This window comes from Pinus tabuliformis, chromosome X (genome assembly GCF_031772625.1).
Source record: "Pinus tabuliformis cultivar Carrire ecotype Pingquan chromosome X, CPIR1, whole genome shotgun sequence".
Classification (NCBI taxonomy): Eukaryota; Viridiplantae; Streptophyta; class Pinopsida; order Pinales; family Pinaceae; genus Pinus; species Pinus tabuliformis.
In genome coordinates, this window is record NC_142308.1 from 1,137,808,814 (window position 1) to 1,137,829,617 (window position 20,804).

Below are 20,804 nucleotides of genomic sequence, written 5' to 3' on the forward strand. Positions count from 1 at the left end.
TCTTTTTGGTCCTTAGTTCATTCTTTAAGCTTTCCACTTGACCAATGTTCTAAATAGTGAATAAATTTGACAAGGCTTCATACATTTCCTTAGCATGATTGATGTTGGCTAGAGATGGTACAATATTGTCCTTTATTTCTTATACCATTAGAGTCATCGCCACCAATTCTAATTCTCTGAATTTTACTTTGTCAACATCACTAGAGGATATGTTCCAAACTGAAGGAAGAACTCAGAGTAACTGAGTGTAAAGAGGAAGTTTACTACAATGAACCAGAGCAAGGATCATCCTTGGAAGGGTGAGGATGAATAAAATGTTGAAAATAAGTCTTTTGAGGATCACCCTATGATACTATAGAGACTTGTGTTTTAAAATTTTATGATTGGTGCATGATTCAGGTGTTTCAGGTGAAGATGGAGAGAAGGAATTCAAGGTTGTTATAGGAGAAGGAAGGAAAGAAGAATTATCTTGTAATTATAATCAAAATAAGAAATGGATGAATATAATCATGGAAGAAGAGCTTGAGATAGAGCGATTTCTATTTCTAGATGAGATGCCTAAGATGGAAACATTTACCTTTTGTAATTAAATTGATGAGGATGGTCATGAAGCTTTGGTTGAATTTGAATATTCTGACATTATAAAGAAAGAGGAAGAAATTCTTGAAGTAAAGGAGGCATATGGGGACTCGATAAATGGTTTGATGTTCCCAATATGTATGAGGAGGAGATACTAGAAGCATCCATAGAGACTTTTAAGTCACATGTTTTTAAAACTAACCAATGTTTTGTGTTTGCAGGAAGTGATGAATGAAAGAATAGGCAGCTGTATAATTCTATCATGAAGGATATAGCATTTGTAGAATTTGTTGGCATAATTGATACAAGCTTTCAAGGAGTTGAGGATGTGTAAGGAGTAAGAAGTTGGCTTGGAGAGACTTCAGCAAAAGAAGCACAAGGAACCTTAGAATAAGTAATGCAAAATTACAGGACAACAAGGATAGAACTTGCAACATGAGACAATTGGGGAAAAATCTTAGAGGAAGCCTTGTATAAGAGTTTGAATTGTTTATTGCAATTTTGTCATCTTAACAGAATTCGGGATATAAATATGTTGGAGAAAATGAACAAAGGAATAAAGGATGGGAAATTGTGGCTAGTAGTAGACAACAAATGACAACAAGATTCAACAAGAGGATCGATTGGATAAATAGATTGAGAAGATAAGAAAGTTGATGGTGAAGGTGATTGAATGGAGATATTTACAAATAAAAGGAAACCAGACTATAGGTTGCAGTTAACTGATCAAAACTACATCATCATGGAAGGATGAAGACTACAACATAAGATCTAGAAATTAGAGAGGAACAAGGAAACAATAATAGGATAGCAACAACATGATAGAGCAACTTATTTACTGCAAGTCAAAGTTTGGGATCGAGGAAAGAATTACTTCATCAACACATGGTCAGAAGACCATGAATATTTTACACCTTAGGAGTCTGATGCAAGAGCATTCCAGTTCCAAGTCAAAATGTATTTTTACTAACATAGGGGTCATTCATTTACCAAGTGAGTTGGTTCCCTAAATGTGTGAAATTAGTTGATTTAATGTATTTTCCTATGTTTCTAGAATAATTTTATATAACTTATTAAAGTGAAGATTAATATACTTAGATATTCTCTTAATGAGATATCTCGAGAGTATTTGGGAGAGTTAGAGAAATGCGAGGATTAGTTATATTTTATGAGAGAAATGTGGATCTAGATATTTAGAGATATGATTTGTTGATATAATTGTGGATATGAATTGAAATCAATTCATAATCATTTTTGTACTTATTTTTAAGCCAAAAGGAAAAAGAGATAACATCATATAGAGAAGGGAGGGAGGTGTTGGCATTATGGTACATGTGTTGTCCTTGATGGAAACTCACATATATGATAACCAGTGTTAGGTTGTGTTATATTCTTTCCACGACTAGCTGACATAGTTAACCGGGGGTCACAAGGGGTTTGAGGGGTGCAAGTAACCCCACTCTATGGGGTCCGGGGCAACGCCCCGGAAAATTTTGTTTTTGGACCCTATATTAGGTTGGGTGGACCTACATATGGTTTTGTGCATGATTTTTCGCACATGGTTTTGGACGCGATGGTTTTCGGTCCAAGGTATTGGATGCTTCGGCATGTATAAATATGTATTGTAACATTGAAATGAAAATAACGAAAAATTAAGTTGGTAGTCCCGGTTTTGGGATCCAGGGGAAAATCTCTGTGTATATGTGTCTTATGTGTTATGCTCTCACATTATTTATTTTCTGTGGTTTAGAATTTGTATGCAGGTAATTTTTGTACGAGGTTAAAACCTACATTTGGTATTAAAGCTGTTTTGGCTTCAAGGGGATGCCTTTTTTGCTGAGGGGTTTTGCTTGGGCCTGTGGTAGACCCTGTTCAGTGGGAGATCTGCGGGATCGATTCTAGTGGTGAAAGAAGATGGCGAGCAGTGGAAAGATAGAGATTGATAAATTTAATGGTCAGAGTTTTGAGTTATGGAAACTCAAGATGGAGGATGTGTTGGTGGATAAAGATCAGTGGATCACGGTAGATCTGGGTACTAAACCAATGGGAGTGTCCGATGAAGAATGGAAGAAGTTGGATCGGAAGGCTAAGAGCACAATATGATTGTGTGTCTCAGATTCAGTATTTCTGAATGTATCATGGGAAGCTACAGTGAAGGCTTTGTGTGACAAGTCAGGGACTTTGTACCAATCTAAGTCTCTGGTGAATAAATTGTTCCTACGGAAAAAGCTGCATAACTTGAGGATGGAAGATGGAGACTCAGTGATAGAACATCTGAATGCATTTAATACTCTGGTAAGTCAGTTACTATCTGTTGATATTAAAAATTCAGATGAAGATAAGTGCATCAGTTTGTTGTGTTCTCTACCAGATTCGTGGGATAGTTTGGTTATTGCAATAGGTAGCAATGCAACTTCCTTGCAGTTTGATGAAATAGTCTCATCCTTGCTAACGGAGGAGATGAGACGAAAAAATATGGAGAGCCAGAATGGTGATGCCTTGTCTATATGAGGATGGTCCCATAAAAGAAACAAAAATAAGTCATCGAGTGGGAGATCCAAATCTAGAGGGAGATCTAAATCTCCAGGAAAACCTGTAAAGGTGGTGTGCTGGAAATGCGGAAAGGAAGGGCACGACAAAAAGGACTGTAAATCTAAAGCTCCTGATAAAAGAAAGGGATCTGATGATGCTCCTTCTGCAGAGGCGAAAACCACCTCATATGAAGGTGGGGATGTGTACATGGCTTCTTCAAGTACACATGTAGATCATGAGGCATGGTTGATTGACTCAGGTGCATCCTTTCACTTCACTCCCCATAGAGAGTGGTTCTACGAGTATGAGAAATATGATGGTGGTGATGTCTTCTTGGGGGATGACAGGGAGGCTAGAATCATTGGTCGCGGAAAAGTGAAATTGAAGTTGCAAGGTGGAAGGGTTAGAACACTTCCGGGTGTTCTTCATATTCCTGCATTGGCCAGAAATCTGATTTCTATAAGCAAGCTAGATGATGCAGGTGTAAAAATAGTGTTCGAGAAGGATACCTGCAAAATGGTTCGGGGAGCACTGGTATTGGTGCGGGGAGTTTGGATTGGAACTCTATACAAGCTGTAAGGTAGCACTATTATTGATGGGTGCAATAGTTCTATGGTTTCTGAAAGTGGAGCAGAAAATCTAGTGGTCTCTGGAGAGAAGACAATGTTGTGGCATCAAAGGCTTGGACATATTGGAGAGAAGGGCCTTAAAATACTTCATGGTAAAGGTATGAGTAATAGCTCTCTGGATTTTGATTTCTATGAAAATTGTGTATATGGAAAGCAGAATCTGGTGAGTTTCCCCTCTGGTGGTAAGAGGGCGAAACATATATTAGAGCTTGTGCACAGTGATGTGTTTGGACCTGTGAAGGTTCTGTCACTGGGTAAGTCTATGTACTGTGTATCATTTATAGATGACTTCTCAAGGAATACATGGATATATTTCCTTAAGAATAAATCTGAATTCTTTAACAGGTTTAAAGAATTTAAGGCTCTGGTGGAAAATTAGACAGAGAAGAAGATACAGGTGTTGAGGACAGATAACGATGGAGAGTTTTGCAGTAAGGAATTTGAATAATTCTATAAGAAGTGTGGTATAGCACGGTAAAATACTACTCCATATACACCTCAAAAAAATGGAGTTGCAAAAAGAATGAACAAGACGTTGATGGAAAGGGCAAGAAGCATGCTCAGTGGTGCTGGGTTAGGACAAGAATTCTGGGCAGAGGCAGTGGAGAAAGCATGTTACGTGGTCAACAGATCACCTTCATCAACATTAGAGGATAAAAATCCACAAGAGCTATGTACTGGTAAGAAACCCTCTCTTTCACATCTGAGGGTATTTAGACGTGATGCATATGTACATGTTCCAAAGGAGAAAAGAACCAAGTTGGACAGTGAATTTGAAAAGTGCATCTTTATTGGGTATAAGGATGGTTTAAAGGGTTATAAGCTTTAGAACCCAGTAAAAAGGAAGGTTGTGTACAATTGAGATGTGGTGTTTAGAGAGATGAAAGATGTTATTAAACATGAAGTCCAACCAAAGAAACCTGAGAAGATAGAGTTTGCGCTTAAGGAGGAAGAATCAGACTCTACAACAGAGGAGGAATCAGAATATGAAAAGCCACAAACTCTGAGTTTGAAAAGACTAGTTCAAGAAAGAAGGCAATCCAAAAGCTATATTCCATCTGCTTTTTGTTCAAATTTTTCTTTATTTGTTACTGATGATCATCCTAGAACTGTGAAGGAAACAGTAGTTTCAGAGGATGGAAAACTCTGGAAAGAGGCCATGGTTGATGAAATGGCATCTTTGCACAAAAATGAGGCTTGGGATCTGGTGGAGTTGCCAGCTGGAAGGAAACCCACTGGCATCAAATGGGTGTTCAAGAAGAAGACAAATGCATAAGGAAAGGTGGAGATATACAAAGCTTGGTTGGTAGTAAAAGGTTATTCCCAGGTGCTGGTAATTGATTTTGGTGATATTTTTTATCCTGTTGCCAAGGTAGCTTCTATTAGATTACTGTTATCTATTGTTGCTGCTTTTGATTATGAGGTAGAATAGATGAATGTGAAGACAACATTTCTTCATGGGGATCTGGAAGAGGAGATCTACATGAAGCAACCTGAAGGTTTTGTGGTGAAGGTTAAGAAAGAACTGGTATGCAAGTTAAAGAAGTCTCTATATGGGTTAAAACAATCACCAAGGATGTGGTATAAAAAATTTGATACATTTATATGGGGACTTGGCTTCACCAGAAGCAAAGCAGATCACTGTGTGTATTTTAAATTAATTGGTGACTGTGTTATTTATCTAGTCTTGTATGTGGATGATATGTTGCTGGTTGGAAATGACAAAGAAATTATCAAGGATTTGAAGACCCAATTGTCCTCCAAATTCGACATGAAAGATCTTGGTGCTGCAAACTATATTTTGGTCATGGAAATTAAAAGAGATCAGGCAATGAGGAATCTTTGGTTAAACCAGAGGAAGTATGTCAAGACAATATTGCAGAGGTTTAATATGCGGGATAGTGAACCGGTGAAGGTTCCTATTCCTGTAGGTGTGAAGTTCTCTGTTGAACAGTGTCCCAGGACACAAGAAGAGGAAGAGTACATGTCCTGTGTTCCATATGCAAGTGCAGTCGATAGCCTGATGTATGCAATGGTCTGTACTAGACCAGACATTGCACATGCAATGGGACTATTGAGTAGGTTTATGTCAAAACTAGGAAAGGAGCATTGGACAACAATGAACTGGGTTTTTAGGTATTTGCATGGCACTAGGGATTATGGTTTGTGCTACCAAGGAAGACCAGGATTGGACAGAGCGTTGGATATTTGTGGATTTGTTGATGTAGACTGGGTTGGAGATCTGGATCAGAGAAGATCTAGAAGTGGGTATGTGTTTAACCTATTTGGAGGTGCAGTCAGTTGGATGAGTAAGAAACAATATGTAGTGGCACTATCAACTACATAGGCAGAATACATGGCAGCCACTCATGCAAGCAAGGAAGCAGTTTGGTTGCAGAGATTGTGTTCAAGAATGGGGTGTTAGTTTCAGTCTTTGCAGCCTTCCTCCAGTGATAAAACATGCTCTTACAAAGTGATTTTAAGGTGTCAAGGTCAAATTTTGTCATTTCAGTGAGTCTTCAAGCAAAATTTGGTCATTAGGTATTAGGTCTAGGGTTTGCTTTTACTCCTTTAAAAGTTGTCCAAATGTCGGTCCATGCCACCATTCAACTGAGTGTACCATCATTCAGAGGGTTTTCATCATCATGTCAAGTTCCACTGGGTCATTTTACACCTTGTTCATGCTTCAGTTGTGCCTAAGGTAAGGTTTGTTTCCCTCTCCTAGGGTTTTGAAGGTAATTTCTCTTGGATGGTCAAATCATCAGCAAAACTTGTATCCTAATGTTCATACACCTTCCCCTATCCTTAATGTACCTTATTAAATGCTTCCTATCACTAAGATCCCTCAAATTCTTCATTTTCGCACAAACCCTAGTTTCTTGCTACAACTTGACAATTTTCTAGACTAGGCCTGTGTTTTTCCCTTTTGGACCCCTTCCCCTCACTCAATTTTTGAAATTATACTTTCCCATACTTCCTAACATCCCTCCCTACTTCCAAAAATTTTCTCAAGAATTTAGAAGCCCTTTATCCCCTTCATTTCACTTCATTTCGACAAATCCCCTGTCCACACATTGGGGTAGGTTTTACTCAAATGATGTTTCTGAGCAAGGAAAGATGAATTTGGAAAAACTGAGAGAGGTTTTTTTCCAAAATCGGCCAAGGAAGAAAATCCTCCTTCACTTTTTACATAGGAGTCATGGTTTTAGAGAAATGTCAAAAATATAGTTGCCTCAGGAGAATTGATGCACCTCTGAAGTGACCTTGGGAAAATCAATTTTTCTCCTAGCTTTATTGGCCAAATGACTTGCTTGATGCAGCACATGATAACTAGACACAAATATCTTTCCAATAAGTTATCATGAGCTCAATTTGGAGTTGAGGAAGACCTTCAAACGTTGACTGCAACAGCACTCTGCCTTTAGGAAGCCTCATTTTGCACATTTTGACCAGTCTTGGGAAATTTGATTGTTGACACGGCAAATGAACTCCAAATTAAAAAATTCCACTTGGGTTGGAAAGTAGACAGGCAGACCATTCCAACAAGAACCCTTAGAGCTAATTTGGATACCAGAAAGGCCTCAAAAAGTGGGTCCAAACAGGCGTTACGCATAGAGAAATAGGCGCGGCGCATAGAGGAAATTTGACCCAGTTTGACCAGTATTTCTTTGTTTTTCGCCCAGCGTTTACTAGTTTGACTTTTTCATCTTCTTAATGTCAAATTTGTGATGTCATTTCATGTAAATTGATGGATCATGATGTAAATATGTCAAATTTTCACTTAGAAAGGTAGATTCATTTGTTTAAAATTTGTTTGAAACTGAATGAATCAATTTCCTTGTTTCTAGAGGCATGTTGTTCCACTGCTTGATTTCTAGCTCTTAGTTTAGAATTAGTTGGAACAGCTCCTAACCATGTGAGCTCAATCCCTAGAGGCTAGGATGAGCTATGGTTTTTCTATATTATGTATTTTTTCAGTCATTAGCATGGTTGGACTCTTGAGAAAGCAAGGAGCTTCATTGTACACTCATATCAGTATTTTGGCTAAGGAATTGAGACCAAGGTTTGCAGCACTCTTTGGGATCCCTGTGGCATTTGTTTTGGTACAGTGCTTCTTATGTATTTGTGAATTTATTCATGTGTTATGTATGTCATTTTCTCTCTTACTTCTTCTCAGCTAAATCAAACAAGAGTGTAAGTAGAATACATTGAAATTGCAGTGCTCTACTTGAGGTTTGCTTTAGTTTCTTGATGTTTTCAGCTGTTTGGAGAGGATCCATGGCTTCTCTTGCCCTCTTCAACTCCTCCTTTGTCTAATCCATCCATCTCACTTGATTTAGAGTGCCAAATACAGTTTCCTACCTTGCCCCATTGAGATCCCTGCAAGACTGAGCCTCATTCCCTGCACCCAAGATCTGCCTTTCCCTTAGAGCCCACAAAAATATCATTTTGTTCAATCAAACTCTTTGCACCTATACCTAGCCTAATATCAGTAGCTATATCAGTCATCTCAAGCCCTTAGTGATCATAATTCGTTGAGATTGACCCGGAGAGAGCCCTCTCCTGCCCTGGTAGGGCTAGCTACCAGGTTGAGCATGGTTTGATGTTGGCCTTGGATTCTACCTTTCTCAGCCTGAGGTAAATCTAGGCTCCAACATGGGGTTAGTACAGGGAGCTATAAGGATAGACTGTGACATCCAAAGTGCAATTTTCTTGGCAAAGAACCCTCCATATCATTCAAAGAACAAAGCACATTGATGTTCAGTATCACTTTGTGAGGGATATGATAGAAGACAAAAAGGTGTTGCTGGTAAAGGTGGACACTTTGAAGAATACTGCAAATGCATTGACAAAATCGATGATCTCTGAGAATTTCTCTTGGTGTAGAGAAATAATGGGCGTTGCAGGGCTGGATAAATGACTAAGCTCTCTTGTGGCCCCCTGTGGAAAGAAAACAACAAGTGGGAGAATGTTGGGTTGTGTTATATTCTTTCCACGACTAGCCGACATAGTTAACCGGGGGTCACAGGGGGTTTGATGGGTGCAGGTAACCCCACTCTATGGGGTCTGGGGTAGCGCCCCGGAAAATTTGTTTTTGGACCCTATATTAGGTTGGGCGGACCTACCTATGGTTTTGTGCATGATTTTTCGCACATGGTTTTGGACGCGATGGTTTTCGGTCCATGGTATTGGATGCTTCGGCATGTATAAATATGTATTGTAACATTGAAATGAAAATAATGAAAAATCAAGCTAGTACGGGGTTAAAACCTACAACCAGATGTATTCACAAGTCAGTTCAGAAATGATAAAGTGATGTATTGTAACAGGTCAATTCAGAGGTAGCAGATTAATGGCACAGAAGAACAGGATGATGGGACAAAGCATTACACATCATAATCAATAAATTAAGGAAATAGAATGTTTTAAGTTGTATATGTTGTTTAACCTAGTCCAAGTCGTGTATACACGCGGGTACACAGAATAAAATGCACGTATATGTATGCACTCACAGAAGGAAAAGCGTGTATGGGATGGAAAATTAAGGTTAAAGAATACCAAGGGTCCATACCATGGTATTAGCCCACAATATTGAGCGAAATAACGATTACTTGATCTCGTCTAAGAATACCATAGGTTCTAAGTGTTGTTTTGGTGCATGGTATTGACAAAGGCTCTAAGTATATAAGGAGGAGAAGATCAAATGGCTAAGTGTGAAAGTAAAAAGGGTTTTTAATGAATACTTATATCTAAAGTATATTTTGTGTTGTAAGGGCTATGGTTATGGTATAGATCTGAATCATCTTGTGCACCCTTGGATACAATGTTGGATCAGGGTCATGAGACCTGAAATGACTTATCCTTGTATGATATGATAATGGATAGGCTAGATCTCAGTGCTAATGCATGTTTTATCCTTTAAATGTTGTGATCTGGATATATCTGAAGTCTTGAAAAGTTGTGAAGTTATAAGTCATTATTTTCATATCTATACGTAGGTTCGCCTCGGTGAAGGCGTGTATACACGTAGATTTGGCACTTCCAAGTAGCTATGCAGAGGAGGGGCTTGTTGTTCATAAATGACTGATCTATTTGATCAGTGTTGTTGTTTACTGTTGTTTGTCAATGATGTCTTCATTAGATCTGAATTTAAACTGATTGTATACGAAGATTGAGTCTGGATGACTGACTGACTTAGTAAGAAGGGTGATCTTTTGTTGCTATTTGTTTAGAACTTTGTAATATCACAATAGATCTTCATAATGTCTTTGGTTAGTATAGTTTTTGGTTAAGAATTTTTATGATTCACTATCTTTAGAGGTATACAAAGGTTGGGTTACATAAAGTAGCATATACACGCAAGTTTTCCTCATTGAAGAAGCGTATATGTTCTGACATATGATTTTTGAGGTTGCAATTGGTTCTAGTTTTTGATGCAGCGTTTTGGGTTCAGCTCTATGTTCTGGTGACAGTGATCTGACTGTTTAGATTAATTGATTATGTTTTTCTTTAGAGTTGATGGGTTTCAATGATTGGTAGATGCAGTTATATTTGATGGTTGTATTGCAATGGTGATCGATGGGTCCAGTATCAAAATTTGATGAAACATGACCTACATATTGTGTTGATGAGTACCAGGAGTATCCAGTCTGAAAATTTATGAAACGTGGTCCCTGGAGAAAGAGTGAAGGTGGTAGCCTTCTATAGGTCGGTGCCTACATACTGGTAATCATATCAGCCAGTACAAGAGCTAGGGGATTGGAGCTCCCTTCCAGTAGAAGCTGGAAAATGAGTTAAGGTTGTAGCCTTCAACATGTAGATTCTTGCGTACTAGAAAGAGTCTACACCAGGACAAAACTTGTAAAAACTTTTAATAATAAGAATATTGAAGACTGGGATGACAACAGTGGTGGTTTTTTCCCACATTGGGTTTCCACCTAAAAAATCTTGGTGTTCATGTGTGCTTCTTATGTGTGTTGGTTTATTTTGTTCTTTCTGCATCTGTTTACTACTTAGTAAATGCATCACACCCAGATTTAAGTTCAATAGACAATGAACTAACTGTTTTACAAGTTTATTATCTATACGCTGGTGGAATTCATTATAGTCATGGACATACATTGTTTGGGTTCTGTAAAATCACATATACAGTTTGAAAAAGAAAATTATTATTGTGAAAGTTAAAATACTGATTCAACCCCCCCCCAAGTATTTTTCCCAAAAATTGGTATCAGAGTATGTCCTTCAGAAGAACCTTGATCGCTTGAAGGAAGATCTCTCAACATGAGAAATCAAATGGAATGGAATCTATCAGACCACCAATCTTCAACGAAAATAACTTAGCATATTGAAAGATAAGATCCAAACCATATCTTCAGTCACTTGGAGCTGATGTTTGGGAAATTGTGGAAGGAGGATACTAATATCCAGCAGCAGTCCCCACAGATCCAGTAGAAAAGAAATCATATGAAACCAATGCCAAAGTTGTCAATTCATTATTGGGAATTATATCAGAATCAGAATTTGTCAAAGTCATGCAGCTCAACACAACAAAAGCAATATGGGACAAAATCATTCAGAGCTACCAAGGAGAGTCCCAGGTAAAACGTGGTAAACTCCAAACTCTTAGAATTCAATATGAAACTCTCAAGATGCATAGTTATGAAAATATTTCTTGTTACTTTTTATGAGTAGATGAGATTGTAAATCTTATGAAGAATGTAGGTGAAGAAATAAAGGAGTCTACTTTAGTAGCGAAAATTTTGAGATCTCTATCTTCTAAATTTGAGTCAAAAGTATCTGCCATTGAAGAGAAGCAGGATCTAAATTTTTTTACTATTGTTCAACTTCATGGAATTTTAACTGCCTTTGAAATGAAGAAAGGAGGTCCATCACAAATCAGAGAACCCACTTTCAAAGCCTCTGCAAAGGGAAAAGAAAAGGAAGATCTCAAGGAATCAGGATATATATCAGAAGAAAATGAGGTAAACTTTGTGAAGAAACTTCAACTAGGTTTTGGAAGATTCAGAGGTAAGTTCCCGTTCAAATGTTTTTCTTGTGGTAGAGTTGGTCATTATGCTACTAAATGTCCTCATAAAGATAACCATGACAAAGGAAAGAATTCTGCAAAAGGTAATTGGAAACAGTTTGTTAATAGAAGAAGTTATTATACTCATGAAGATAGTGATGGCCTGTCTAATAGTGATGAAGGTGAATCTGATCAAGATATTAAATTGCTCATGGCTTATGAAAATGATAAGTTTATAGATGCCTTAGAAGAAGAATATTTTCTTGAAGAAATCACTCAACTCAAAATATGCTTGGAAGAAAAGAATATAGTCATAGAAACTTTGACACATCAACTCATGGAAAGGGAAAAGCACAATGAAAAACTAGAGTGTGGAGTAGTAAGTCTAAGAAAGGAACTTGAGAAGACAAAAACTTTAAATATTAGATTTGCTAAAGGATCGGAAGCCTTAGATGAAATCATCAAGGTTCATTGTTCTCCTCTTATAAAGACTGGTCTTGGATACACTGGAGAAACATCACAACCAAAAAAGTCTTCAACCATCACCAGAAGCTATCTTAATGCAGCAAAAACTAGTCAACAATGCGTCAATCCTCAACAAAAGCCTAAAGGTACTCCCCAGGTAAATCATGCTCATTTTACTCCTAGGGTGAACATCAATAAACTAACTGACCAAAAGGTGAACAATAACAAAATATTTTATGGTCACAGAAACTTCTTCTTTAATCGACAATGATTTTCATGCAATAACTTTGGTCATAAGGCTACTCAATGTGTTGCTTACAAAAATATCATGACTAGAGAAGCAAGAAAATAAAGGAGAGTTACAGGAATCAAGAAGAGTTTTGTTGTAGTGGCTACAACCACCCTCCAAAATTTTGATTAGCTTCATTTTGGAGCCTCCCTACCAACCATCCTTAGCAGCTTGTCTTGCACTGTCAAGTACATAGGCTTCAGCTAATTTTCAGTGGCTCGCCAGCTTGTGCATGTCAGTTTGCTTCACTCCCTTCACAAGTTGCCATCCCGAACTTAGGTTATTTGTTGGCTGAGCAGCTCCCCCAGAAAATTGTGCAATTATGGAGGGGAACCAACCTTCCCTCAAGAAATTGTGCAAATTTGTTGAGCAGCCTGTTGGGCTCCAGAATTGCACAGAATAGTCAGACAAGCCTCCCATAGAAAACTGTGCAATCTGGCTCGGCACTGGGCCTCAACCCAGAAATTGCACAATTTTGGGAGACAGTCACATGCTGACCCCAGAAATTGCGCAATTCCTCAAGGACAACCAGCCCAACTAAGCCCAGAAACTGCACAAATTTTCATCCTAGGCTTGCGGACCGATGCATGTGCCTTCAAGTTGATCGATTCCCTCTGGGACCGAGCAAAACTAATTTGCATGCATGGGCTTCTTTTCCCGAAAGAGCAAAAATAAACATGAAAAAAACATCCCTAGATTTTAGGGATCTATTTTTAGCAGCTGGAGGTTACATGCAAAGATCATTTTAGAAAGTGCCCTCCAAGTGTTGCTTTTTCCCAGATTTGTGGCATGTGCATCATGAGCCTCAAACTTATTTATTCGATGCTATAGAGCTCATTATTCACATCAATCTTGGAGCTCTTACATCCCACATCGGATCTAAGAGTCATTGGCACATTTAGCTCAACTTTTTTCCAGGTAAGTCCGCTTTACATGTCATTTGCAACATTTCTGTCGCTTTTTGTGTTTTAGCTTGTGTGAGTGTTGTCTGATTGATTTTAATTAATGATTGTTGTTGTTTTCATGCATGTTAGCATGTACAAGTATCGTTTCATTTTTCGTTTGCATCTCACTACTCTTGCATGCATGACACTATTTTTGCACTGACGGTCGCCGATGTAGCGACCCATTTAGCACACATGCATGTTTTCCCATTTTCTGAAACTTGCATTTGTTTTTTGCATGAATGATCATTCACTCTTTCTTACGCTTAGTTTTTCCATGCATTCGAAGCTTCATATGTTTTTAGTCGCCTGTCGGCGAGTCTGGGCAACATTGACCCGGACCTTGCCTTTTCCGGATAGCATTGTGCATTTCTGAGAGGGAAGGCTTTGCCTTCCTCCCAGAAAATGTGCAAAACTAGCCAGACACTATCCTTCAAGCTTTCTCTACGCAATTTTGAGAGGCAGTGCTCTGCTAGCCTAGAAAATTGCGCAATACAATCCCTAGGTCTGCATGCCTTGCTAACTGAAATTGTGCATTGCACAATCTCAGCCCCCAGCAGGTCAGCCTAGATTGCGCATTACACAATTCCAACAGCCAACCAGCCTCCCGATAGTCTAGACTTTCTTTTGCGTAGTTTCAGCAATCAATCTCCTGGCCTCCCGATGAAAATTGCACAATCTTTTCCACTAGTCTCTCGAGTATGTTGTATGTCAGTCCTAAAGTTTTCTTTGGTTTTCAACTGATGGATTGCTTGCCATGAATGTCTCCAACTATAGAAGGTGTTCGTCCGTCTCTTAGCAGTTCAGGTTCAATGGCCTCCAAGAGAGCAGGGTCAAAGGACATTGACGGAAGTGCAACTGGAGATGCAGTTGAGCAAGTGTCTATGATTTTTCCGATTTATGAAGAAACCCAGTTGTTTGTAGACAAAGACATCAAGTTGAAATGGAAGTACATCAATGATACATTCTTAGGAACATTTGGCAAAGATCTGAAAGACCGTAGGGTCTAAGTGAATATTCACAAGTATGGCTTGTACCGGATTACATGCAAGTATCTCGCGTTTCCATGCATGGACATGATACATTGGATTGTCTCGAACACTGATCCCGAGACGATGGTTTTAAGTAGTGTCAATGGGACAGAGATTGCTACCTTCAAGGCATAAGATTATCAACATATATACCACTTGCCACAACCAGTGATCATAATGGAGACACCCTTCAGTAGACCCAATAGCAGTGTAAACTCCAAGGATATTTTGAAGAGCTGGGTGAAAGAGCCAGCCAAGTTTAGGATAACACCCAACCCGGTTTCAAGACAAAGATACTGCCAAAGGCATACTAGTACTTGGTCATCTTTGCATGTTGCTTGTATGACCAAGAGAGCACAAAGACCTTCCCACAAAGTTGGGTGATCACGTTGGACCAACTGGCCAGTGAAGGAAAACCATGCAACTGGTCCGACATGTTGGCTCACACACTGAAGGAATAGGTAACAGGAGCCCAGAAGCCGCCCAAAGGTAAGCAAGAAGAAATATACATGTCTACATACATTCTGGATGCAATCTGTGCCCGTGAGAAATTCCCAGGCTTGAGTTGGGCATGGACATCAGTGGAACCCTCTGTACACACTTGCTGCAGATTGTTCTCTGAATGCAGCTTCTGCGGAGTCATCACAAAATTGTTAGACAATTTTTTCACCTCGGTGAAAAGGATGATACTTGAGCAGGATCCACCTTGCATGTCGTAGGCATCAATGGAGGCATTGATTGACATAGTGGATTGGTATGCCTCACCTCTTGGCACCTTCATACGGATGTACAACACAGAGAAGCCTTCGCATGTTTTACTAAAGTTTTCCATGGACAAGCTCATCATGCAAGAAGTGTCATACCACATCTCGACATGACTTTCAGCTAGACTGCATCAGAAGAAGAAGGAACCCTGGCCCACTCTTCCATTGCGGATCGGGTTTTACGAGATACAGAATCTCAAGCATGCTGATGTCGAGATAGAAGAGTTCAAAAGATTTACTTTCGGCACTAGAAGCTTCAATCTGTATGACCCACATTTCTTTGTAAAGGGCCACTGTGCGAGAGTGGAATTTCCTTGGATCCACAGGGCGTGTCATTAGGCTCAGGAAGAACAATGGAGATATTGCCACAGATTCTCCAAGCTCAATGAACTGATCGGCATAGCTGTTGAATGGCTTGTGAAGCATCATCTAGGAGAGCACCATCATCAGTAGCAACAAGGGGTAACATACCTATGCGTGACAAAGGAAAGAGAAAGATTGTTAACAGTGTAGAGGCAAAACAAAGCTGCAAGTTCAAAGCAGACCCACTTGTGGAGAAAGAAGCCTTGGAGATAGAGGCAAAGAGGCAACAGCATGACATGAGGAACAAGCAAAGGCATAGAGATAAACAGAGGATGGAGGAAACAGTGAAGGAGTTGCAAGAGTTCAAGCAACAACTCCAGGAAGAAAAATAGTTGCGCAGATAGGAGAGGAAAGCGCAACAGGGACAAACACAATAGTAGCATGCACATATCGATGAAACTGTGCCCATACAGGTTGTAGACTCATCCGAGCAGCTGACACAAAGCAGACAGGGTGAGAAGTCACAGGATTAGGACTTCGCTCAAGAGATTGAACAAATACTAGAGAAGATGGATATGGATATGGAGCAGTCAGAGTCAGAACAAGATATTGACCTCATGCCTTACAACCAAGAGGTCGACCCACCGGCTTCACCAGATCTGGAAGCAGAGTAAGTCCTAAGCGATCAAGGAGATACTGCGATCCTTGAAGATAATTTGGAAGCAGAGATGCACAACATATCATTCAATGAGTCGCAACATAGAGTTGTGCAATCGCACAGTGTGACTACTCTAGATGTCCACACATCTCCTGCATAGTTTGAAGAATAAGTGATCGTATCTGACGTGCGAAAGCATCCAGCAGCATTGTCCAATGCTACCAGAGCATATGCTAAAGCCACTAGCTCAAGTGTTTGCTTCTTGATAGCAGAGAATGAGTGAATGGCTAAGGAGTTACAGACAGCCACGCAGGGAGGAGAACAGGTTACAGCATCTGCCAGAGAAGAGTTGATGAGAGAAATATTGAATGAAGTATCGTTTCTCGAGACAGTCATGCAAATGTTGTATTCTAGTTTTGGAACCGTGCATAAGTCAGTTGTTCATCTCAACGGTTGGCAGCAACGCTGTTCTAGGAGAGCATGCATCTTGTCATATTTTCACACTACCGTCGACTGCATCAAACATGGAAAATGAGATACAAGGGAGCCCTGTTACACTTTCCCAAGTTGATGAAGCCCAAGGTGGTAGAGTTGAAGGCACGCATCCGGAGTCAGATCCAAAACTATGAGGAACTCCCGCAACTCATCACCAGTTTGCAAGCTTCACATGAAAGGGTGTTCAGAAGCATGGATGTTTTTGTGCACGCTCATGCGATCCCATCCATTGGGACACTCACCAAGGCAATGAAAAAGAATCAAGTCCAACTAGAGATGGACATGTACTTTGACGAGTTGATGTGCATAGCCACCAGCGCAGACTTGGCGATCAGCACAAACACTATGCATCAGTATGTCATTGGTCTAGCTACACTCAAGACGATGATGCACATGTTATCAAACGAGTTGGACAGAGGAGCCAAATTAGTGTACCCAGATGCAACAGAGGCAAGAGTTTGTTTCCAGAAATATGTCACCACAAAGTAAATGGACACCACCACGGACTACCAAGCTTGGCATCAATTCGCCATCGTCGACCATCACAAGGATATCAAAGAGTTGGTCTTCCCACAGTTATCCAAGTCTTAGTGATGTGTTCTATGGCTTGCTTAAGCCTATTTTGTCTCGCATGGGTACATGTATATATTGTATGTAACATCTTGTAAAGTGAAAGTCCAAGTGTCGATAGTTGAATGTAACAATCATAACGCAATTGAAGATTCATGAGGGTAGGTGAACAGTCACAAAGGGGAATGTCAAGGGTTGCCTCATAACTCATTGTAGAGGCTTTTGGGTAGCCAAGATTCTGATAGGAGTATCTGAGAGAAAGCTTGGATTGTATTGTAATGAGCCTTGACTTCTCCACAGTGTAGAGCTAGTACATATCTTTAGAGGATCAGGCGACAGTGATTGTAACATTCCATTATCGGGACTAGTGGTTGGTCATGGTTGTACTGTATGATTGGAACTTTCACTTCTTAATATAATAGAACCAACACGTTTCATGCATATGTTTTTATTGTACTTCAGTTATCTTGGTTACTCTAATGATGTATGTAGTTGTTTGCTTACGCATGTATTTATAGACCCTTTATGTATATGTATGTATGAATCTTACTGAGATGTGTTGTTGGTTTAACCATCACTTTGGATTATTGGTTCGCCTGCCTTCCAGTCTGTGATGCATCTTTGCTCATGTGTTCCCTTCCAAGTTGTGTGTTTCCATAGGTTTCCAAGGGGCACACTCATCTAACTTTCCGTGTGTTAGAACCATTCATACACCTTCCTTGTCTTGTTGCGCATGTCACACCCTTGCTACCAACAAGGACATCTTACTCACCTCTGTGCGCAACTGCGGTCAAGGCGATACTGTACGACCCATTGTTGGGACTCCTACACCAAACGGTTTGAGGTCTAGTTGGGACTTCTTACTGGGGAGATCCCCTGACATGTTGGTGGGTCCAGTACCGTCAACATTTCTGGTGCTAGAAGGAGGTTTAGATGACAAGCTGTGTCCTCTCATCCTGTTTTGAATCTTTGCACATCCATCATTCATACTGTCAAACTCATCCCTCCATCATGTTTTTCTCATGCCAAACCTCTCGACATAATGAGGGAGCTTTTCGATCTCTTGTCGGAATTCACATATGATGGTGAAGGTGAAGTGGCATATCCTACATACTTTGTTATGAAACCAGCTCAAGAAAAGATAGAAAAGATAGATCAATGCCTTAGAATTCAGCATCTTCGAGGGGGCAACCTCCTTTACATTACATAAATGAACAATTCTTGGATGATGATAATGAAAAAACCTCCTTTCTATATATAAGAGTCTAAGGAGTCACAATATAACCCAGTCGACCTAACAATAATAATATAAAGCCACAAAAATAACAATAGAGGGATTCTATGGGGCACAATAATAACAATATGGGGACAATAGGGGCACAACAATATTAATAAGGGGTACAACTACAATAGTAATGGGGTAATCACTAGTATTATAGGGACCCAACATGCCCCTCTCCTTCAAAAAAGTGTTGTCCTCAATGCTTGAGTAGTTCTGGATACTTCTGTATAAAATTCTCATCCTCCCATGTGGAATCTTCAGCGGATAAGTTCTTCCACTTGATAAGATACTCCGAAATTGATCGATTTCGTAGCTGTCGAGTTCTTATTTCTGTGACTGCTTCTGGTTCCAATATAATTTTTCCTTCCTCGTCAATTTCTGGAAATATTGTTTGAACTGGGAGCTTGTCGCCTATAACCTTCTTTAAACATGAAACATGGAAAACTGGGTGCAATCGAGAAGCTGCAGGAAGCTCCAATTTGTATGCCATAGTACCAATCTTTTGCAACACCTTGTACGGACCATAATACTTTGGTGATAATTTATTATCCTTCTTAGCTTGCTTGAGGGACATTTGCTTATATGGTTGTAGCCGTAGGAATACCCAATCACCTACATCAAAACTTCTTTCACTGCGATGTTGATCTGCCTGTTGTTTCATTCTATTCTGTGCCAACACGAGGTTATCCTTTAAGAGTTGGAGGACTTGTTGTTGATGTTCGATGTGATGTTCCACTGCCTGAACCTTAGAATTTTCTCTTAAATATGATGTGATGGATGGTGGTTGATACCCATAAAGTGCCATAAATGGGGTCATTTTTGTTTCTGTATGGAAGGAAGTGTTATACCACCATTCAGCCAGAGGCAACCATTTGACCCATTGTGTCTGTTTATCAGATACAAAGCAACGAAGATATCCTTCCAAACATTTGTTTACTATCTCAGTTTGCCCATCAGATTGAGGATGATAAGATGAGCTATGAGCTAACTGAGTACCAAGACAAGAAAATAATTTTGTCCAAAAATTTCCAGTGAAAATGGGATCTCTGTCACTTACAATAATCTTTGGGTTTCCATGTAGCTTTTGAATTGTTTCCATAAATGCAGTAGAAACTGTACTGGCTTTAAATGGATGTGATAATGCACAAAAGTGTGCATACTTGGTAAGTCTGTCAACTACCACCATGATGACACTCTTTCCCTCAGACTTGGGTAAACCTGTGATAAAATCCATTGAAACCTCCTCCCAACGTTGGCTTGGAATGGATAAAGGTTGTAATAGACTCGGTGTCTTAATTGTTTCAACTTTATTTTGTTGGCAAACCAAACATTCTGCCACAAACTTTTGAATATCTGATTTAAGGCCATCCCAAAAAAATTCCTTCTTAACCCTGTGGTAAGTTTTTAAAAATCCTGAGTGCCCTCCTAAGGGAGAAGTGTGCAATTCCATAAGAATCTTTTGTTTTAGCTGGGAATTCTTACAGAGGTATAAGCGATCTTTGTACCATAACGAATCATTTTGCCAGCTAAATGTATCAGACGTACTGGAATCTTGTTGTAACTTTCGAATAAGTGCCCACACTTCTTCGTCATTCTTCCATTCCTCCCTTGCTTCGTTTATCCAATCTGGTTGGATAATAGAAATGGCGCACAACAATGCTTCCACATCCTCATCCTTTCTTGAGAGTGCATCTGCCACCACATTTTGCTTCCCTTTTTTGTAGATGATTTCAAAGTCATAACCCAACATCTTTGTGACCCACTTTTGTTGCTCTTCAGAGGATAATCTTTGTTCTAAAAAGTATTTAAGGCTATCATGATCCGTTTTTACCTTGAAGTGTCTTCCCATTAGGTAGGGTCGCCATTTCTTAAGTGCATGGAGTATTGCCAACATTTCCTTCTCATAAATAGCTTTGTGTAAAAACTTTCCCTTGATTGGACGACTTTCAAAAGCAATGGGTCTTTCATCTTGCATTAGAACAGCACCAATTCCATTTCCTGAAGCATCACATTCCACAATAAAGGTTTTTGTGAAGTCCGGTGTAGCTAAGACCGGTGCTTGGCACATTGCCTCTTTAAGATGTTTGAAGGCCTTTGTTGCTTCCGGAGTCCATGAAAATGCATCTTTCTTCAATAATGTTGTTAGAGGTGCTGCTATTCTCCCATAATTCTTAACAAACTTGCGATAATACCCTGTCAACCTGAGAAATCCTCGCAGATGCTTTATGGATGTG